We start from the raw sequence: 16668 nt of genomic DNA, 5'->3' as shown, positions 1-16668 counted from the left end.
TTGACCATGGAGCATGGAACATGGACCATGGAACATGGAACATTGAACATGGAACATGGAACATGGAACATGGAACATGGAACATGGAACATGGACCATAGAACATGGAACATGTAACATGGAACATGGAACATGGAACATGGAACATGGAACATGGAACATGGAACATGGAACATGGAACATGGAACATGGAACATTGAACATGGATCATGGAACATGGAACATGGAACATAGAGCATGAAACATAGAACATGGAACATAGAACATAGAGCATTGACCATAGGACATGGAACATGGAACATGGAACATGGAACGTGGAACATGGAACATGGAACAAGAAACACAGAACTTGGAACAAGGAACATAGAGCATTGACCATGGAACATGGAACAAGAAACATGGAACATGGAACATGGAACATGGAACATGGATCAAGGAACATGGAACATAAAACATGAAACATGGAACAAAGAACATGGAACATGGAACATGGAACATGGAACATTGAACATGGAAAATGGAACATGGAACATAGAGCATGGAATATAGAACATAGAGCATTGACCATAGGACATGAAACATGGAACATGGAACATGGAACATAAAACATGAAACTTGGAACAAAGAACAGGGAACATAGAACATAGAGCATGGAACATAGGACATGGAACATGGAACATGGAACATGGAACATGGAACATTGAACATTGACCATGGAACATGGAACATGGAACATGGACCATGGAACATGGAACATGGACCATGGAACATAGAACATGGACCATGGAACATGGAACATGGAACATGGACCATAGAACATGAAACATGGCCCATGGAACATGGAACATGGAACATGGAACATGGAACATGGAACTTGGAACATGGAACATGCAACATGGAACATGGAACATGGACCATAGATCATGGAACATGGAACATGGAACATGGAACATGGAACATGGAACATGAAACATTGAACATAGAACATGGAACATAGAGCATGGAACATAGAACATGGAACATAGAACATAGAGCATTGACCATAGGACATGGAACATGGAACATGGAACATGGAACATGGAACATGGAACATGGAACATGGAACATGGAACATGGAACATGGAACATGGAACATGGAACATGGAACATCGAACAAGAAACACGGAACATAGAACAAGGACAAAGAGCATTGACCATGGAACATGGAACAAGGAACATGGAACATGGAACAAGGAACATGGAAAAAAGAACAGGGAACATAGAGCATGGAACATAGAACATGGAACATGGAACATGGAACATGGAACATGGAACATGGAACATTGACCATGGAGCATGGAACATGGACCATGGAACATGGAACATGGAACATAGAACATAGAACATGGAACATGGAACATGAAACATGGAACATAAAACATGGAACATAGAACATAGAGCATTGACCATAGGATATGGAACATGGAACATGGAACATGGAACATGGAACATGGAACAAGAAACACGGAACATAGAACAAGGAGAAAGAGCATTGACCAATAGGGAACATGGAACAAGGAACATGGAACATGGAACAAGGAACATGGAACATGGAACAAGGAACATGGAACATAGAGCATGGAACTTGGAACATAGAACATGGAGCATGGAACATGGAACATAGAACATGGAACATGGAACATAGAGATTGGAACATAGAACATGGAACCTGGAACATGGAACATGGAACATAGAGCATGGAACATAGAACATGGAACAAGGAACATGGAACTTGGAACATAGAACATGGAACATGGAACATGGAACATGGAACATCGAACATGGAACATGGAACATGGAACAAGGAACAAGGAACATGGAACATGGAACATGGAACATGGAACATGGAACATGGAACATGGACCACGGAACATGGAACATGGACCATGGAACATGGAACATGGGACATGGAACTTGGAACATGGAACATGGAACATGGAACATGGAACATGGAACATGGAACATGGGACATGGACTATTGAACATGGAACATGGAACATGGAACATTGACCATGGAACATGGAACATGGAACATGGAACATTGACCATGAAACATGGAACATGGAACATGGACCATGGAACATGGAACATGGACCATGGAACATGGAGCATGGACCATGGAACATGGAACATGGAACATGGAACATTAAACATGGACCATGGAACATGGAACATGGAACATGGAACATGGAACATGGAACATGGAACATGGAACATGGAACATGGAACATGGAACATGGAACATGGAACATGCAACATGGAACATGCAACATGGAACATGGACCATTGAAAATGGAACATGGAACATGGAACATGGAACATGGAACATGGAACATGGAACATGGAACATGGAACATGGAACATGGAACATGGAACATGGAACATGGAACATGGAACATGGAACAAGGAACATGGAACATAGAGCATGGAACATGGAACATAGAACATGGAACATGGAACATTAAACATGGAACATGGACCATGGAACATGGAACAAGGAACATAGAACATGGAACATGGAACATAGAGCATGGAACATGGAACATGGAACAAGGAACACAGAACATGGAACAAGGAACATGGAACATGGAACAAGGAACATGGAACTTGTAACATAGAACATGGAACATGGAACATGGAACATAGAACATGGAACATGGAACATGGAACATAGAACATGGAACATGGAACATGAAACATGGAACATGGAACATGGAACATGGAACAAGGAACATGGAACATAGAACATGGAACATGGAACACAGAGCATGGAACATGGAACATCGAACATTGAACATAGAACGTGCAACAAGGAACATATAACATGGAACAAGGAACATGGAACATGGAACATGGAACATGGACCATGGAACATGGAACATGGATTATAAAACATGGAACATGGAACATGGAACATGGAACATTTAACATGGAACATGGAACATGGAACATGCAACATGGAACATGGAACAAGGACCATTGAACATGGAACATGGAACATGGAACATTGACCATGGAACATGGAACATGGAACATGGAACATGGAACATGGAACATGGAACATGGAACATGGAACTTGGAACATGGAACATGGAACATGGAACATGGAACATGGAACATGGAACATGGAACATGGGACATGGAACATGGAACATGGAACATGGAACATGGAACATGCAACATGGAATATGGAACATGGACCATTGAACATGAAACATGGAACATTGAACATGGAACATGGAACATGGAACATGGAACATGGAACATTGAACATAAAACATGGAACATGGAACATAGAGCATGGAACATAGAACATGGAACATAGAACATAGAGCATTGACCATAGGACATGGAACATGGAACATGGAACATGGAACATGAAACATGGAACATGGAACATGGAACATGGAACAAGAAACACGGAACATAGAACAAGGAGAAAGAGGATTGACCAATATGGAACATGGAACAAGGAACATGGAACATGGAACAAGGAACATGGAACATAGAACATGGAACATAGAACATGGAACATGGAACATGGAACATGGAACATGGAACATGAAACAAGGAACATGGAACATAGAAATTGGAACATGGAACATAGAGCATGGAACATGGAACATGGAACAAGGAACACAGAACATGGAACAAGGAACATGGAACATGGAACAAGGAACATGAAACTTGGAACATAGAACATGGAGCATGGAACATGGAACATAGAACATGGAACATGGAACATAGATATTGGAACATAGAACATGGAACCTGGAACATGGAACATAGAACATAAGAACATGGAACATAGAGCATGGAACATGGAACATGGAACAAGGAACACAGAACATGGAACAATGAACATGGAACATGGAACAAGGAACATGGAACTTGGAACATGGAACAAAGAACAGGGAACATAGAGCATGGAACATAGGACATGGAACATGGAAAATGGAACATGGAACATGGAACATTGACCATGGAGCATGGAACATAAACCATGGAACATGGAACATGGAACATAGAACATGGAACATAGAACATAGAACATGGAACATGGAAAATGGAACATGGAACATGGAACATGGAACATGGAACATGAAACAAGGAACATGGAACATAGAAATTGGAACATGGAACATAGAGCATGGAACATGGAACATGGAACAAGGAACACAGAACATGGAACAAGGAAAATGGAACATGTTACAAGGAACATGGAACTTGGAACATAGAACATGGAGCATGGAACATGGAACATAGAACATGGAACATGGAACATAGATATTGGAACATAGAACATGGAACCTGGAACATGGAACATAGAACATAAGAACATGGAAAATAGAGCATGGAACATGGAACATGGAACAAGGAACACAGAACATGGAACAAGGAACATGGAACATGGAACAAGGAACATGGAACTTGGAACATGGAACAAAGAACAGGGAACATAGAGCATGGAACATAGGACATGGAACATGGAACATGGAACATGGAACATGGAACATTGACCATGGAGCATGGAACATGGACCATGGAACATGGAACATTGAACATGGAACATGGAACATGGAACATGGAACATGGAACATGGAACATGGACCATAGAACATGGAACATGTAACATGGAACATGGAACATAGAACATGGAACATGGAACATAAAACATGAAACTTGGAACAAAGAACAGTGAACATAGAACATAGAGCATGGAACATAGGACATGGAACATGGAACATGGAACATGGAACATGGAACATGGAACATTGACCATGGAGCATGGAACATGGACCATGGAACATGGAACATGGAACATAGAACATAGAACATGGAACATGGAACATGAAACATGGAACATAAAACATGGAACATAGAACATAGAGCATTGACCATAGGATATGGAACATGGAACATGGAACATGGAACATGGAACATGGAACAAGAAACACGGAACATAGAACAAGGAGAAAGAGCATTGACCAATATGGAACATGGAACAAGGAACATGGAACATGGAACAAGGAACATGGAACATGGAACAAGGAACATGGAACATAGAGCATGGAACATGGAACATAGAACATGGAACATGGAACATGGAACATGGAACATGGAAAATGGAACATAGAAAATGGAACATGGAACATGGAACAAGGAACAGGGAACATAGGACATGGAACATGGAACATAGAGCATGGAACATGGAACATGGAACAAGGAACACAGAACATGGAACAAGGAACATGGAACATGGAACAAGGAACATGGAACAAGGAACATGGAACAAGGAACATGGAACATAGAACATGGAACATGGAACATAGAGCATGGAACATGGAACATCGAACATTGAACATAGAACGTGCAACAAGGAACATAGAACATGGAACAAGGAACATGGAATATGGAGCATGGAACATGGAACATGGAACATGGACCATGGAACATGGACCATGGAACATGGAACATGGATTATAAAACATGGAACATGGAACATGGAACATTTAACATGGAACATGGAACATGCAACATGGAACATGGAACAAGGACCATTGAACATGGAACATGGAACATGGAACATTGACCATGGAACATGGAAAATGGAACATGGAACATGGAACATGGAACATGGAACATGGAACATGGAACATGGAACATGGAACATGGAACATGGAACATGGAACATGGAACATGGAACATGGAACATGGAACATGGAACATGGAACATGGGACATGGAACATGGAACATGGAACATGGAACATGCAACATGGAATATGGAACATGGACCATTGAACATGAAACATGGAACACGGAACATGGAACATGGAACATGAAACATGGAACATTGAACATAAAACATGGAACATGGAACATAGAGCATGGAACATAGAACATGGAACATAGAACATAGAGCATTGACCATAGGACATGGAACATGGAACATGGAACATGGAACATGGAACATGGAACATGGAACATGGAACAAGAAACACGGAACAGAGAACAAGGAGAAAGAGCATTGACCAATATGGAACATGGAACAAGGAACATGGAACATGGAACAAGGAACATGGAACATAGAACATGGAACATAGAACATAGAACATGGAACATGGAACATGGAACATGGAACATGGAACATGGAACATGAAACAAGGAACATGGAACATAGAAATTGGAACATGGAACATAGAGCATGGAACATGGAACATGGAACATGGAACATGGAACATGGAACATGGAACAAGAAACACGGAACATAGAACAAGGAGAAAGAGCATTGACCAATATGGAACATGGAACAAGGAACATGGAACATGGAACAAGGAATATGGAACATAGAACATGGAACATCGAACATAGAACATGGAACATGGAACATGGAACATGGAACATGGAACATGGAACATGGAACATGGAACATGAAACAAGGAACATGGAACATAGAAATTGGAACATGGAACATAGAGCATGGAACATGGAACATGGAACAAGGAACACAGAACATGGAACAAGGAACATGGAACATGGAACAAGGAACATGGAACTTGGAACATAGAACATGTAGCATGGAACATGGAACATAGAACATGGAACATGGAACATAGATATTGGAACATAGAACATGGAACCTGGAACATAGAACATAAGAACATGGAACATAGAGCATGGAACATGGAACATGGAACAAGGAACACAGAACATGGAACAAGGAACATGGAACATGGAACAAGGAACATGGAACTTGGAACATGGAACAAAGAACAGGGAACATAGAGCATGGAACATAGGACATGGAACATGGAAAATGGAACATGGAACATGGAACATTGACCATGGAGCATGGAACATGGACCATGGAACATGGAACATGGAACATAGAACATTAAACATAGAAATTGGAACATGGAACATGGAACATGGAACATGGAACATGGAACATGAAACAAGGAACATGGAACATAGAAATTGGAACATGGAACATAGAGCATGGAACATGGAACATGGAACAAGGAACACAGAACATGGAACAAGGAACATGGAACATGGAACAAGGAACATGGAACTTGGAACATAGAACATGGAGCATGGAACATGGAACATAGAACATGGAACATGGAACATAGATATTGGAACATAGAACATGGAACCTGGAACATGGAACATAGAACATAAGAACATGGAAAATAGAGCATGGAACATGGAACATGGAACAAGGAACACAGAACATGGAACAAGGAACATGGAACAAGGAACATGGAACTTGGAACATGGAACAAAGAACAGGGAACATAGAGCATGGAACATAGGACATGGAACATGGAACATGGAACATGGAACATGGAACATTGACCATGGAGCATGGAACATGGACCATGGAACATGGAACATTGAACATGGAACATGGAACATGGAACATGGAACATGGAACATGGAACATGGACCATAGAACATGGAATATGTAACATGGAACATGGAACATAGAACATGGAACATGGAACATGGAACATGGAACATGGAACATGGAACATGGAACATGGAACATGGAACATTGAACATGGATCATGGAACATGGAACATGGAACATAGAACATAGAGCATTGACCATAGGACATGGAACATGGAACATGGAACATGGAACGTGGAACATGGAACATGGAACAAGAAACACAGAACTTGGAACAAGGAACATAGAGCATTGACCATGGAACATGGAACAAGAAACATGGAACATGGAACATGGAACATGGAACATGGATCAAGGAACATGGAACATAAAACATGAAACATGGAACAAAGAACATGGAACATGGAACATGGAACATGGAACATTGAACATGGAAAATGGAACATGGAACATAGAGCATGGAACATAGAACATGGAGCATTGACCATAGGACATGAAACATGGAACATGGAACATGGAACATAAAACATGAAACTTGGAACAAAGAACAGGGAACATAGAACATAGAGCATGGAACATAGGACATGGAACATGGAACATGGAACATGGAACATTGAACATTGACCATGGAACATGGAACATGGAACATGGACCATGGAACATGGAACATGGACCATGGAACATAGAACATGGACCATGGAACATGGAACATGGAACATGGACCATAGAACATGAAACATGGCCCATGGAACATGGAACATGGAACATGGAACATGGAACATGGAACATGGAACTTGGAACATGGAACATGCAACATGGAACATGGAACATGGACCATGGAACATGGAACATGGAACATGGAACATGGAACATGGAACATGGAACATGGAACATGAAACATTGAACATAGAACATGGAACATAGAGCATGGAACATAGAACATGGAACATAGAACATAGAGCATTGACCATAGGACATGGAACATGGAACATGGAACATGGAACATGGAACATGGAACATGGAACATGGAACATGGGACATGGAACATGGAACATGGAACATGGAACATGGAACATCGAACAAGAAACACGGAACATAGAACAAGGACAAAGAGCATTGACCATGGAACATGGAACAAGGAACATGGAACATGGAACAAGGAACATGGAACAAAGAACAGGGAACATAGAGCATGGAACATAGAACATGGAACATGGAACATGGAACATGGAACATTGAAAATGGAACATTGACCATGGAGCATGGAACATGGACCATGGAACATGGAACATGGAACATAGAACATAGAACATGGAACATGGAACATGAAACATGGAACATAAAACATGGAACATAGAACATAGAGCATTGACCATAGGATATGGAACATGGAACATGGAACATGGAACATGGAACAAGAAACACGGAACATAGAACAAGGAGAAAGAGCATTGACCAATATGGAACATGGAACAAGGAACATGGAACATGGAACAAGGAACATGGAACATGGAACAAGGAACATGGAACATAGAGCATGGAACTTGGAACATAGAACATGGAGCATGGAACATGGAACATAGAACATGGAACATGGAACATAGAGATTGGAACATAGAACATGGAACCTGGAACATGGAACATGGAACATAGAGCATGGAACATAGAACATGGAACAAGGAACATGGAACATGGAACATGGAACATGGAACATGGAACATCGAACATGGAACATGGAACATGGAACAAGGAACAAGGAACATGGAACATGGAACATGGAACATGGAACATGGAACATGGAACATGGACCACGGAACATGGAACATGGACCATGGAACATGGAACATGGGACATGGAACTTGGAACATGGAACATGGAACATGGAACATGGAACATGGAACATGGGACATGGACTATTGAACATGGAACATGGAACATGGAACATTGACCATGGAACATGGAACATGGAACATGGAACATTGACCATGAAACATGGAACATGGAACATGGACCATGGAACATGGAACATGGACCATGGAACATGGAGCATGGACCATGGAACATGGAACATGGAACATGGAACATTAAACATGGACCATGGAACATGGAACATGGAACATGGAACATGGAACATGGAACATGGAACATGGAACATGGAACATGGAACATGCAACATGGAACATGCAACATGGAACATGGACCATTGAAAATGGAACATGGAACATGGAACATGGAACATGGAACATGGAACATGGAACATGGAACATGGAACATGGAACATGGAACATGGAACATGGAACATGGAACATGGAAAATGGAACAAGGAACATGGAACATAGAGCATGGAACATGGAACATAGAACATGGAACATGGAACATTAAACATGGAACATGGACCATGGAACATGGAACAAGGAACATAGAACATGGAACATGGAACATAGAGCATGGAACATGGAACATGGAACAAGGAACACAGAACATGGAACAAGGAACATGGAACATGGAACAAGGAACATGGAACTTGGAACATAGAACAAGGAGCATGGAACATGGAACATAGAACATGGAACATGGAACATGGAACATAGAACATGGAACATGGAACATGAAACATGGAACATGGAACATGGAACATGGAACAAGGAACATGGAACATAGAACATGGAACATGGAACACAGAGCATGGAACATGGAACATCGAACATTGAACATGGAACATGGACCATGGAACATGGAACATGGAACATGGAACATGGAACATGGAACATGGAACATGGAACATGAAACATTGAACATAGAACATGGAACATAGAGCATGGAACATAGAACATGGAACATAGAACATAGAGCATTGACCATAGGACATGGAACATGGAACATGGAACATGGAACATGGAACATGGAACATGGAACATGGAACATGGGACATGGAACATGGAACATGGAACATGGAACATGGAACATCGAACAAGAAACACGGAACATAGAACAAGGACAAAGAGCATTGACCATGGAACATGGAACAAGGAACATGGAACATGGAACAAGGAACATGGAACAAAGAACAGGGAACATAGAGCATGGAACATAGAACATGGAACATGGAACATGGAACATGGAACATTGAAAATGGAACATTGACCATGGAGCATGGAACATGGACCATGGAACATGGAACATGGAACATAGAACATAGAACATGGAACATGGAACATGAAACATGGAACATAAAACATGGAACATAGAACATAGAGCATTGACCATAGGATATGGAACATGGAACATGGAACATGGAACATGGAACAAGAAACACGGAACATAGAACAAGGAGAAAGAGCATTGACCAATATGGAACATGGAACAAGGAACATGGAACATGGAACAAGGAACATGGAACATGGAACAAGGAACATGGAACATAGAGCATGGAACTTGGAACATAGAACATGGAGCATGGAACATGGAACATAGAACATGGAACATGGAACATAGAGATTGGAACATAGAACATGGAACCTGGAACATGGAACATGGAACATAGAGCATGGAACATAGAACATGGAACAAGGAACATGGAACATGGAACATGGAACATGGAACATGGAACATCGAACATGGAACATGGAACATGGAACAAGGAACAAGGAACATGGAACATGGAACATGGAACATGGAACATGGAACATGGAACATGGACCACGGAACATGGAACATGGACCATGGAACATGGAACATGGGACATGGAACTTGGAACATGGAACATGGAACATGGAACATGGAACATGGAACATGGGACATGGACTATTGAACATGGAACATGGAACATGGAACATTGACCATGGAACATGGAACATGGAACATGGAACATTGACCATGAAACATGGAACATGGAACATGGACCATGGAACATGGAACATGGACCATGGAACATGGAGCATGGACCATGGAACATGGAACATGGAACATGGAACATTAAACATGGACCATGGAACATGGAACATGGAACATGGAACATGGAACATGGAACATGGAACATGGAACATGGAACATGGAACATGCAACATGGAACATGCAACATGGAACATGGACCATTGAAAATGGAACATGGAACATGGAACATGGAACATGGAACATGGAACATGGAACATGGAACATGGAACATGGAACATGGAACATGGAACATGGAACATGGAACATGGAAAATGGAACAAGGAACATGGAACATAGAGCATGGAACATGGAACATAGAACATGGAACATGGAACATTAAACATGGAACATGGACCATGGAACATGGAACAAGGAACATAGAACATGGAACATGGAACATAGAGCATGGAACATGGAACATGGAACAAGGAACACAGAACATGGAACAAGGAACATGGAACATGGAACAAGGAACATGGAACTTGGAACATAGAACAAGGAGCATGGAACATGGAACATAGAACATGGAACATGGAACATGGAACATAGAACATGGAACATGGAACATGAAACATGGAACATGGAACATGGAACATGGAACAAGGAACATGGAACATAGAACATGGAACATGGAACACAGAGCATGGAACATGGAACATCGAACATTGAACATAGAACGTGCAACAAGGAACATATAACATGGAACAAGGAACATGGAACATGGAACATGGAACATGGACCATGGAACATGGAACATGGATTATAAAACATGGAACATGGAACATGGAACATGGAACATTTAACATGGAACATGGAACATGGAACATGCAACATGGAACATGGAACAAGGACCATTGAACATGGAACATGGAACATGGAACATTGACCATGGAACATGGAACATGGAACATGGAACATGGAACATGGAACATGGAACATGGAACATGGAACTTGGAACATGGAACATGGAACATGGAACATGGAACATGGAACATGGAACATGGAACATGGAACATGGAACATGGGACATGGAACATGGAACATGGAACATGGAACATGGAACATGCAACATGGAATATGGAACATGGACCATTGAACATGAAACATGGAACATTGAACATGGAACATGGAACATGGAACATGGAACATGGAACATTGAACATAAAACATGGAACATGGAACATAGAGCATGGAACATAGAACATGGAACATAGAACATAGAGCATTGACCATAGGACATGGAACATGGAACATGGAACATGGAACATGGAACAAGAAACACGGAACATAGAACAAGGAGAAAGAGGATTGACCAATATGGAACATGGAACAAGGAACATGGAACATGGAACAAGGAACATGGAACATAGAACATGGAACATAGAACATAGAACATGGAACATGGAACATGGAACATGGAACATGGAACATGGAACATGGAACATGAAACAAGGAACATGGAACATAGAAATTGGAACATGGAACATAGAGCATGGAACATGGAACATGGAACAAGGAACACAGAACATGGAACAAGGAACATGGAACATGGAACAAGGAACATGAAACTTGGAACATAGAACATGGAGCATGGAACATGGAACATAGAACATGGAACATGGAACATAGATATTGGAACATAGAACATGGAACCTGGAACATGGAACATAGAACATAAGAACATGGAACATAGAGCATGGAACATGGAACATGGAACAAGGAACACAGAACATGGAACAATGAACATGGAACATGGAACAAGAAACATGGAACTTGGAACATGGAACAAAGAACAGGGAACATAGAGCATGGAACATAGGACATGGAACATGGAAAATGGAACATGGAACATGGAACATTGACCATGGAGCATGGAACATAAACCATGGAACATGGAACATGGAACATAGAACATGGAACATAGAACATAGAACATGGAACATGGAACATGGAACATGGAACATGGAACATGGAACATGGAACATGGAACATGGAACATGAAACAAGGAACATGGAACATAGAAATTGGAACATGGAACATAGAGCATGGAACATGGAACATGGAACAAGGAACACAGAACATGGAACAAGGAAAATGGAACATGTTACAAGGAACATGGAACTTGGAACATAGAACATGGAGCATGGAACATGGAACATAGAACATGGAACATGGAACATAGAACATGGAACATAGAACATAGAACATGGAACATGGAACAAGGAACATGGAACATGGAACAAGGAACATGGAACATGGAACAAGGAACATGGAACATAGAGCATGGAACTTGGAACATAGAACATGGAGCATGGAACATGGAACATAGAACATGGAACATGGAACATAGAGATTGGAACATAGAACATGGAACCTGGAACATGGAACATGGAACATAGAGCATGGAACATAGAACATGGAACAAGGAACATGGAACTTGGAACATAGAACATGGAACATGGAACATGGAACATGGAACATCGAACATGGAACATGGAACATGGAACAAGGAACAAGGAACATGGAACATGGAACATGGAACATGGAACATGGAACATGGAACATGGACCACGGAACATGGAACATGGACCATGGAACATGGAACATGGGACATGGAACTTGGAACATGGAACATGGAACATGGAACATGGAACATGGAACATGGGACATGGACTATTGAACATGGAACATGGAACATGGAACATTGACCATGGAACATGGAACATGGAACATGGAACATTGACCATGAAACATGGAACATGGAACATGGACCATGGAACATGAAACATGGACCATGGAACATGGAGCATGGACCATGGAACATGGAACATGGAACATGGAACATTAAACATGGACCATGGAACATGGAACATGGAACATGGAAATGGAACATGGAACATGGAACATGGAACATGGAACATGGAACATGGAACATGCAACATGGAACATGCAACATGGAACATGGACCATTGAAAATGGAACATGGAACATGGAACATGGAACATGGAACATGGAACATGGAACATGGAACATGGAACATGGAACATGGAACATGGAACATGGAACATGGAACATGGAACAAGGAACATGGAACATAGAGCATGGAACATGGAACATAGAACATGGAACATGGAACATTAAACATGGAACATGGACCATGGAACATGGAACAAGGAACATAGAACATGGAACATGGAACATAGAGCATGGAACATGGAACATGGAACAAGGAACACAGAACATGGAACAAGGAACATGGAACATGGAACAAGGAACATGGAACTTGGAACATAGAACATGGAGCATGGAACATGGAACATATAACATGGAACATGGAACATGGAACATAGAACATGGAACATGGAACATGAAACATGGAACATGGAACATGGAACATGGAACAAGGAACATGGAACATAGAACATGGAACATGGAACACAGAGCATGGAACATGGAACATCGAACATTGAACATAGAACGTGCAACAAGGAACATATAACATGGAACAAGGAACATGGAACATGGAACATGGAACATGGACCATGGAACATGGAACATGGATTATAAAACATGGAACATGGAACATGGAACATGGAACATTTAACATGGAACATGGAACATGGAACATGCAACATGGAACATGGAACAAGGACCATTGAACATGGAACATGGAACATGGAACATTGACCATGGAACATGGAACATGGAACATGGAACATGGAACATGGAACATGGAACATGGAACATGGAACATGGAACTTGGAACATGGAACATGGAACATGGAACATGGAACATGGAACATGGAACATGGAACATGGGACATGGAACATGGAACATGGAACATGGAACATGGAACATGCAACATGGAATATGGAACATGGACCATTGAACATGAAACATGGAACATTGAACATGGAACATGGAACATGGAACATGGAACATGGAACATTGAACATAAAACATGGAACATGGAACATAGAGCATGGAACATAGAACATGGAACATAGAACATAGAGCATTGACCATAGGACATGGAACATGGAACATGGAACATGGAACATGGAACATGGAACATGGAACATGGAACAAGAAACACGGAACATAGAACAAGGAGAAAGAGGATTGACCAATATGGAACATGGAACAAGGAACATGGAACATGGAACAAGGAACATGGAACATAGAACATGGAACATAGAACATAGAACATGGAACATGGAACATGGAACATGGAACATGGAACATGGAACATGGAACATGAAACAAGGAACATGGAACATAGAAATTGGAACATGGAACATAGAGCATGGAACATGGAACATGGAACAAGGAACATGGAACATGGAACAAGGAACATGAAACTTGGAACATAGAACATGGAGCATGGAACATGGAACATAGAACATGGAACATGGAACATAGATATTGGAACATAGAACATGGAACCTGGAACATGGAACATAGAACATAAGAACATGGAACATAGAGCATGGAACATGGAACATGGAACAAGGAACACAGAACATGGAACAATGAACATGGACATGGAACAAGGAACATGGAACTTGGAACATGGAACAAAGAACAGGGAACATAGAGCATGGAACATAGGACATGGAACATGGAAAATGGAACATGGAACATGGAACATTGACCATGGAGCATGGAACATAAACCATGGAACATGGAACATGGAACATAGAACATGGAACATAGAACATAGAACATGGAACATGGAACATGGAACCTGGAACATGGAACATGGAACATGGAACATGAAACAAGGAACATGGAACATAGAAATTGGAACATGGAACATAGAGCATGGAACATGGAACATGGAACAAGGAACACAGAACATGGAACAAGGAAAATGGAACATGTTACAAGGAACATGGAACTTGGAACATAGAACATGAAGCATGGAACATGGAACATAGAACATGGAACATGGAACATAGATATTGGAACATAGAACATGGAACCTGGAACATGGAACATAGAACATAAGAACATGGAAAATAGAGCATGGAACATGGAACATGGAACAAGGAACACAGAACATGGAACAAGGAACATGGAACATGGAACAAGGAACATGGAACTTGGAACTAGGAACAAAGAACAGGGAACATAGAGCATGGAACATAGGACATGGAACATGGAACATGGAACATGGAACATGGAACATGGAACATTGACCATGGAGCATGGAACATGGACCATGGAACATGGAACATTGAACATGGAACATGGAACATGGAACATGGAACATG

This window comes from Macrosteles quadrilineatus, unplaced genomic scaffold, assembly GCF_028750875.1.
Source record: "Macrosteles quadrilineatus isolate MER2022 unplaced genomic scaffold, UCM_ALF_1.0 Scaffold_38__1_contigs__length_1125367, whole genome shotgun sequence".
Lineage (NCBI taxonomy): Eukaryota > Metazoa > Arthropoda > Insecta > Hemiptera > Cicadellidae > Macrosteles > Macrosteles quadrilineatus.
The sequence above is the reverse complement of the archived record's forward strand: the minus strand, read 5'-3'. Positions refer to the sequence as shown.